This window comes from Hibiscus syriacus, unplaced genomic scaffold (assembly GCF_006381635.1).
Source record: "Hibiscus syriacus cultivar Baekdansim isolate YM2019G1 unplaced genomic scaffold, ASM638163v2 tig00111582_pilon, whole genome shotgun sequence".
Lineage (NCBI taxonomy): Eukaryota > Viridiplantae > Streptophyta > Magnoliopsida > Malvales > Malvaceae > Hibiscus > Hibiscus syriacus.
Genome location: NW_024063126.1, coordinates 5,321,510 through 5,331,208, shown reverse-complemented (window position 1 = coordinate 5,331,208; position 9,699 = coordinate 5,321,510). Strand labels below are relative to the sequence as shown.

Here is a 9,699-nt window from a genome sequence, read left to right as displayed (position 1 = left end):
TAATGTTCGACTTTAGTGACTTTTCAAATATTAATGTTCCCAAGAACGAAACCACATGGAGTCACTGATGAACAAATCAGTCTAAAAGCTTTTCCCTTTTCCTTAAATGATCAAGCAAAAGATTGGTTTTATTATCTACCATCTGGATTAATTACGAGAGGGAATGAGATGAAGAGATTATTTTTGGAGAAAATGTTTCCAACGTATAAGGTCGCCAACATCAGAAATGAAATTTATGGTATTACGTAACTCACTGGAGAGACTTTGTACGAGTAATGAGAAAGGTTCAAGCGATTATGCGCTAGTTTTCCCTATCATCAATTCTTGGATAAGCTTTTAATTCAATACTTCTATGAAGGATTGTTGCCGATGGATAGAAGTATGATTGATGCAGCAAATGGTGGAGCTTTAGTGTACCCTACGCCTGAAGGAGCAAGAAAGTTAATTTCGAACATGGCTGAAAATTCTCAACAATTTGGTAAGAATAAATCTGTCAACCAAGTCAGTGAGGTAAGAATTGATTCTCTTGAAACTAAATTTTTTTACTTGACTACTTTGTTTCATCAAATTGTTGTAGGGCAGGTATAAGAAGCAAATGCTATAGGCGGATTCTCTAATCATCCCCAAAGTAAGAATGATCATTTTTCTAACCATAACAATTGAGGATGGAGAGATCATCCAAATCTACGTTTTGGGAATCAAGGAAGACAACAAAGATACAACCCTCAAAAATTTTCTAGACCAACTCAAGCTCTGACCCAACAGCAATCTTCAAATTCAGGTATGTCTTTAGAGGATATTGTTAAAAGTCTAGCTAACTTTACTCATACATTTCAACAGGAAACGACGGCTAGCATTGATGCATTACGACAATAAACAAAGGAAACAATTCATGCACTTCGACAAGAAACAAAGGAGACAATTCATGCACTCTGACAATAAAAAAATGAGACAAGAGAAACAACTTATGCAGTCCGACAATAAATGAGGACAAGTGTTTAGAGTTTGGGATTGATTTCGCCTAAAAGAGTCGATATGGGCAAGGATGAGGGAGTAAAACGTCATTCCAAAGTATCTCCAAAGGTGAAATTCAACCCTCCGTTATCTTTTTCATCTCATACTCCTTTACCTTCGTTTCATAGCAAGTTTGCTAAACCAAAGAAAGATGAGCACAAAGATATCTTGGATGTATTTAGGAAGGTTGAGATTAATGTTCCATTGGTGGATGCCATCAAGAAAATTCCCAAGTACGCAATATTTTTGAAGGGATTGTGCACTAATAAATAGAAATTGAAAGAAAAAGAGAGGGTTCATGTAAGTAATAATGTGTCGATAATCTTGCAAAAATATATGCCAAAAAATGGTTGGATCCGAGTATGTTTTTTTACCTTGTGTTATTGGTAATAAAAGGATTGAGCATGCTATGTTAGACTTAGGAGCTTCAAAAATTGTCATCCCATTTTTTATTTACCGAGACTTAAGATTAAATGGTCTGCAAAAGACCAATGTGGTAGTTTAATTAGCTTATCGTTCTTATATTCACCCACTTGGAGTTGTTGAAGATGTTTTGGTACAGGTTAATGAGCTGATTTTTCCTGTAGATTTTTACATATTGGACATGGAAGGTAATTCCTCTTCCAAATCACCTTTAATCTTGTTAGGAAGACAATTCATGAAGACATCAAAGATGAAGATCGAGGTAGATGAGGGTACTTTGCCTGTGGAATTTGGTGGAGAACTTGCGAAATTTAGTATTCTTGATGCAATGAAATGTCCTAATGATATGCTATCTCTTTGTCAAGTTGATATGGTTGATTCAATTTTGCAGGGTGTCTTTTCTGTAAAAGACATTGAATGTGAGTTGCGATTATGTGCACAAGCCGACCTTGAGGATAATGAGACCGACTTTGAAAAAATATTTTCAACACTCTCTCTTGAACAAGTAAATTCAGATGCTAACAAAATATTTTCTACTGTGCAAGCCCAAAAATTGGAATTGATAGACTTACCTGACCACCTAAAATATGTGCATTTGGGTGAAGAGGATACACTGCCAATCATAATCGAAAAAGTACTCACAACTGAACAGGAGGAGATTTTTGTTCAAATCTTGAAAGAGCATAAAGCATATCGGGTGGTTCAACGATGTGACATGGACCTCAACAAAGCTGAAATGTCAAGGATACTACAATTGCAAGAACTAGAAGAGCTATGTTTAATTGTTTGTGAAAACTTAAGGATCTACAAGGAAAAATCTAATTTGCTTCATGATACCATGCTTATTGAGAAACATTTTAAGATTGGTAAAATGTGTTATTATATAACACCCTTTGGATGCTCGTTTTGTCTGAAGGTCCAAATTAAAAAACTAGAAAATTGTTTCCACCATTGCTTCCATGCTACCATCATTGTTGCTCCCTCTTCCGTGACAGTGGCAGGGAGTAGAGGTCTTGGTTGCCCCGAAACGCCAAAGAGGTGTAACTTTGCCTCGTTTTCTCACTTGCAACTCAAAAACCAAGGAAAATATCATAAAAATGGAAAGATCTTCTCCCATCAGCGGTCAACACAGCAGCGAGAAAAACAGAAATGGAGATTTTTCGCCTCAGTAAATCGAGTAATCTGAATGCAACAGCAACAAAAATGGATCTTTTTTTATTATCATCAGTAACATCGGGGGGAGGGGTGAGGAGAGGATACACCAACTTTCATCCATTAAAAAAGAGAACACATCAACCATAGAAAAAGGAGGGAGGACGCCTTTCTTTCGAATAGGAGAATACCATAGCCAAAAAACCATCATTCTCTACAAAAATAGAAAATAACCAAAAAAGTATTTTTCTTTGATTCATCAACAACACAACAGAAAAAAAGGATCCATCTTTTAGCAACCAAATACCAAGAAAAAGAAAAAAAAAAAACCAAGGAAAACGAATATCACATTTCCCGTCTAAAGCGGACCGGTGCCATCCCCGAGATTTGAACACTGTCAAAGTCAAAGGTAAACCTTTCGTTCCCTAGCTTTGGTCAAGTGATTTAGGGATTGAGGGGAGTCATTTATTTGGGCTAAGGGAGTTTTCGGCCAGGAGAAGGCTTAAGAGAGAAAGTTAGACGAGGGTGCTAGGTCGGAGTTGGAGGCTTGAGTGGCCTGCGTCGAGCGGCAGTTGTGAGGCATCAGGGATTTGAGCTGCGTGGGGAGAAATGAGTGATAGGAGATGTTTTGTTTTAGTTTAAATTTATATTATAATTTTAGGGAAAATTCTTTTCAGATCCCCTAACTTGCTGTTTTGTTACTTTAATCATTGTTTTCCTCCCTTAAAACCGTATAAATCAACTATTTTTCATGTTTGAGTGTTATGCGTACATGTATATGACCCACTTTACGTTATGCGTTATGCGTTATGCGTTATGCGTTATGCGTTATGCGTTATTATAATATATGGAGGTACGTATGGTACATATAGTTTCATTATGTTTACACTTTCTAAAAAAATGCACGTGCTCCATAAAGCTTATATTTGCTCTTTTGTAAACATGAATCGCATATATATTACATGTTATAACATGTGTATGGGATTGTATTATGTTACTAAGTGTATGCATATATTCTGCTTTTATATGAATATTTTATTTTTCATGGTAATTATTTTTCTGTGTTTGTTTCGATGTTTCTTAGTCTAATGACATCATTTTTGCATAATATGTATGATATACTCAAATCATTTTTTTATTTTATTTACTCTTTTTTATATTATATATATTGTTTCAGAAAAACATGGGTTTCAAAAAAAACATGGTGTTGATATTTTGTGTGGAGAATCCATAAAAATGCACCTTAACTGATAAGGAGTCTGTTTTTTATAATTGTCCATACGAAGTAATTCCCATCTCTAAATTTTTTCTAATAGGATTATAATTTAAATGTATATTCAAATTTTCAAATTTCAATATTTAAATAACGTATAATCACTTAGGTATCGATTTTGGGCGCTATGGGGGTGATCATCCTTCCACACGCTTAATCGACTCCCGAACCCTTTTCAAAATGAGTTTATGGTTGAACACATGTCATTTTTATCTTTTAAAATTATTTTTCTTAAAATTATTTTAAAGGATATTTTTAGGTGTTTAATTTTCCTAATCCAAAGGTCGATGACGACTCTAAATTTATTTATTTATTTATTTTTAAACCCAATATTTTTTTAAATTAAGTTAGATTATATGTCATATTTTTAGTTGAAAATGGTAAATTTGAATGATATTAAAATTTTGATCCTTATATTTTGTTTGCATCACATCATGTCATGCATCATTTTTGCTATTATTTATTAATTGTACTAATATGTGATTTCCATAGTTTCAAAATTTTGACATTTTTTAAGTTTTTTTTTTTGTTTTTGGATCTAAACAAAGGATTGTGAGTTCCCCCTCACACACGATATAACCATTTGACTAGTTAGAGCCTTCTAACTGTCCTATGTCTCGTTAGGTAGGGGGTGAACGCTACGCTTACGTGAGAAAAATTATTTTTCTCCGAACGGGCTTTAGTAAGAAATCTCTAGGGCACATATGCCTTGTGTTTACGAACGAAACATTGAGTTTCCTCACTTGGACATGGAGAAATGCATCATTTCGAATTGAACTTATTCATTTAAGCCTATAACGGGTGAGGATCGAGGGTCTGGTAGGCCCAAGGGGACACTAGTAAAGGATAATTCGAGGACCCTTTTAGTAGTACCGAAACTCTGCCCGTTTCGTACCGTAATTTTGTTTGTGGTTCTTCAAAAGTCACAAAGGGGAAACTCACTCTAACCTTTCCTCATATTTACTTATTTAGTTATTTCTTTTGCAAAAAACATGAGAACTAGAAGAGTATGCAGTTAGGTTTTATATTTCCGTTCAAAGCCTGTGAACTACAAAAAATGAGGTTAGGATTTATACGTTGAAAAATACATGGGGTAGAAAACATGTATGGGTAGAACTATTATAGAAACATGACATGGTAGATACCATGTTGGGTATGATCTTTTTTTTCGTAAATATTTTTTCTTTTTTTTTTGGTTGAATGGCACTAACAATTTCTTTTGTTTTATTTTATTTCTCTCTATCTTTTGTTTGCATTTGGATTTTCACATCATAACCAAACAAGGTGTTAATTCACAAGTGATTAACCAAATTAGAAGGTTTTCATATCGACATAAGAGTTCCATAACTAGGTAGTCAAATCCATAAGGGAGACAACTTACAAATAAAGTTGATCGACGAAAAAAGAGCTCAAAGTTGATCGATGACTCCTATTAAATGAACAAAGATCGAGATGGTGCCATATAGTCAGAAGCTAGTTGAGTCAGAAGCTCGTGGAGAATCCCACGGAAATGGAGATTTAGAGATCCAATAGTCACAGTAGGTGAATTAAAACGAAGCTCGTCTGTCTAGTGTAAATAAAGAAAATAAAGCTCATCTATCTAGTGTAAGGGGAACTTATGGTCTGATGAAGGTTGTTCTACGGTGGTCGTTTTTGTAATTAACGCCTTGGGTATTTGCATTTGCATTTACATCATTGTTTTGTATTAGCTCATTAATTAATTTATTTTGTTATTATTTCTTTTATAATAATTTTTGTCATTTTGTTATCTTATTTGTAATAACTTGTTTTTTTATGTTGTTTTTTTTTGTTCGCATCGCATGATCATAACATTTTTCATAGGTGTTGATTTTTGAGTGGTCATCAGAGTAAAAGGTTTTCATGATGGACAAAGGGTTTCATGATCAAGTAGACTATAACACGGCTAGGGATTGGCATCTTGAGGAAGCTCCGAGAATAGTGGAGAGCTGCAAAGATCGTATTTCTGATGAAGAGCAAAAGCAGATATGAGACATGAGAGAGCAAATATCCAAGATGATGAATAGAACAACTGCTTTAGCCAAATGAAAATAGACTTCTACAAGAGGGAAGAAAGAGCTCGATGAAAATAATCATGTGGTGTCAAATACACAAGGGATTACTTTAGAACAAGATGATTCTAGCCAATCTGAAAAATCACGTACAATCATCATTCGTATCAACAAGTTGTCTTGAGATACCAAGGAAATGGTGACAACAATACAAGTTCAGAAAGATGAGAAAAAGTCATGCAATCAGAACTAGTTGGTATCTAAGAGTCTACTTCCAACGTTAGAGGGAATAAAACTGAAGACTTTAGTTCAATCCAAGTCTGGAGATGGCTCTCATTTTGATTCTATCCCTATATCATATAAGAAGTTATATGATAAGCTTTTAGAAGCCCGAAAGGTGGTCCCGCATTATGTGAAACATTGGAAACCTCTATAACCAAATCAGTATGATATTAAAGTTCGTTGTGAATATCATGATAGAGCTCAAGGGCACTCCATTGAGAATTACACCGCCTTCAAGCATCGAGTCCAACATCTTTTGGATCATGGAGTATTAGAGTTCAAGATGAAAGGTAAACCTAGTTTGGTAATTGATTGTCCTGTTAAGATGGGGCCAAAAGTATTCAAAGGTAATGATATCAGTGGGGGCATCCGGGAGGAAGAATGTTTGCTAAAGTATGAAGCTCAAGTGCGCCATTTGAAGATTGAAAATGATAAATTGAATAGAGAGATAGAAGCTATGTGTGATAGTTATCAAAGGATCGATTAAGTCTTTAAAAATGCTGGTATAGGAAATGCCCAGAGGAGTTGGCGAAAGGGGTCACTAAACTGAAAAAAGATTCTGAAAAATGGAGAAAGAATTGAAAGGCTTGTGAAGTTCGAGCCAAGAAATTCTCTTACAATTTATAGATAGCAGAAAAAATGTACAATTTAGCCGCTATTGATTTGGTAAGATGTCAAGCTGAAAATCAGATGTTGAATATGTCCATAGCTAATATGGAAGCCTCATATCAGTGACGCAAGTGTGAGAATGATATTGGGCTAGAAGCCACTAGAGCCAAGAACAAGACATTGATGAAGATTGTAGATGATTATGGTGATCTTGTATGAGAACTTCTTGACCACAAAGATTTTCTTACAAGGGAGAATGAACAACATTGTCTACAGTTTTGAGAATTGACATATAAGATGGAGGAAAAAGATGATGTCATGAAAGAAGCTGTCACCCAAGCAAGCAATGTGGCTCACAAATTGGTTTATTTAGCTGGCTTTGCAAGATAAATGAAGTAGATGGATGACTCAACAGCCGAGAATGAGTGGAAGTTAATTTAGCTTTTGAGATATATAAACAAGTTAAGAGTTAAAGCCATCCCTTTTATGTAAAGATTATTTAATGTACCAAAACATGTGTGTTCAATGAAAGTTGTTTTAAGATGGCCACTCTGGAATGACACCTTTAGCATACGTGCATTTGCATCACATTTGTTTAATTAAGCATTTTACTTGCATTAGTTGTGAAAACAGGGAAATAATTTATGAATGGTTATGTGAAAGTAATACCAAGATCATTAATTCACACTACTTCCTCATTATCATGAACAAACAAATAGAAACAATAGAGTAATTTCATGAGGAATCACGAGATCAATTGCAAGAGAAGTTGACTGAGTTACAACAAGATATGAGGAATCAAGCATTGAGTTCTCTACAAGATGTATCGAATCAAATGATCCAGGTGTTGGCAACAAAGATTGTTGATAGAGATAAAATAGATGATAAAGGATATTAGTTTTATCATACTAATGTGTCGAGAATGACAACCCACCCTAGAAACTCCCTGTTCATACCTAGAGAAGAATTGAGAGCCATGGATATGAATCTTGGGGAATGCCACTAATAATTGTAGGGTATCGAATAGTAAGTTATAAAATTTGATCGATTCGAGGGCACGATCTTTTCATGAGCAAGTGGGGCATTAGATTGTAGCAACCTTGAAGATCCAGTCGAGCACCCATATTTCTGATGAGTAATGGGACATCCAAATTAGGAAGAGATCATATCATCCATCATGAAGCATTTTTTTTACTTGCATTGTCTTGTTTGAGTGTGTTTTTGTTCTTTCTTTCTTTCTTTACCTAAATATTTTGTAAAAATGCTTGTTGATTAAACTTATACCTTTTGAGGTTATGAGCAATGAGTCAATTTTAATCTTGAAATTCTCTTAATATCAATATGATTAAAGATTATTTAAATGATTAGAGTTATAGATCTTTGACAAAGTGACAAGATTGAAAACTGATAAAACAAGGACCTTTGATTTTACCTAGAGTATACACTCAAACACCATACCCTTCTCTTGCAGGGACCAATATAGCCTTTTACTCTCGTGAGGAAATAATAAAGAGGCTTGGCATTCAGGTATGCATAGGAGCGGACAACATGGGGCATGTAATGTGTATGGCATTGCAAAACTGACTAGAGTACACTTCCAGCGAGGAGGTTTAGTGATGATCCTAATCTTGAGTCGATTCGGGAAGAGTTACATCGATAATCAAAGTCATCAATGACCTCTACTTCAAACTTCAACTCCGATCTCAATTCGATGCCCGTCAACAAGCCTCCTTTCTTCAATGGGGCTAACTATGCCTATTGGAAAAATAGGACGATGTACTTCATTCAAGCAAGTGACATGGGAGCATGGAATGCTGTAGAAGAAGGATACATCAAGCCTCTCACTCATCCAATATTGTGGAGTGAATGAGAGACAAGAATGTTCCAGCTCAACTCAAAAGCCATCCATATCATATTTTGTGCTCTTAGACCAGATGAATAAGGAAGAGTTTCATCTTGTACAACCGCCAAAGAAATATAGGACAAACTTCAAGTCACTCATGAAGGTACCGATTAAGTAAAGAAATCTAAAAATAGTATTCTAATGCATAACTATGAAAATTTCAGGATGAAACCAAATGAAGATATCAAAGCTATGACAGATAGATTTTCAACGATTGTCAATGGTCTCAAATCATATGGAGAGATCATTTCAAATGAAAAGCTTGTGAGGAAGTTAGTCTACTCTCTTCCAAAATCGTGGCAATCAAAGAAGACTGCAATCATCAAGTCTAAGGACCTAACATCCTTAACTCTTGAAGAACTAATCGGTTCCCTTCTCACTCATGAAATGATGCTTGAAGATGAAGTGGACCTCGATAAGATTGACGAGACATCAAAGGAGAAGGAGAAGAAGAAAAACATTGGAGTTGCTCTTAAATCCACAAAAGATGAGAGTGATTCTAATGACGATGATGATAACGAGGAAATGAAATTATTTTCCAAACGATTCAGAAAGTTGATGATGCCCAACCGAGGAAGAAAATTCAAACGTCATGAAGGCTTCAAAACTGAATCGAAGGAGAAAGACCCGATCATTTGCTATGAATGCAAAAAACCAGGGCATGTCAAATATGATTGCCCATAATTGAAGAAAAATGGTCAATCCAAAAAGAAGCACAAGGCTCATGTAGCTATATGGAGCAATGAAGAAGGTTCCGATGAAGAGGAACAAGAAGTTGCAAACTTGTACTTGATGGCTATCGAGAAAGATTCTAAGGTAACCTCTAACTCATTCGATTTGGATGAATTATCTTATGATGAGTTATTAGAGGATTATAATGGGTTGACTTCGGATTATAAGACTCTATTTTCAAAATACAAAAATGATATTTCAAAATTGAAAAACGAAAATAGTCTTATATCCAAGACCAACAATGAGCTTGAAAGTAAGATCAAAGAATTGCAAATCAAAAT

General features: G+C 35.0%; 1 non-coding gene across 1 annotated transcript; it reads right to left on the bottom strand.

Moving 5' to 3' along the window:
- Nucleotides 1-216: 216 nt before the first annotated feature.
- On the bottom strand, nt 217-323 carry LOC120165538. Its single transcript, XR_005519825.1, has one exon. It is a non-coding gene; the product is annotated as a small nucleolar RNA R71 (small nucleolar RNA).
- Nucleotides 324-9,699: the final 9,376 nt, after the last annotated feature.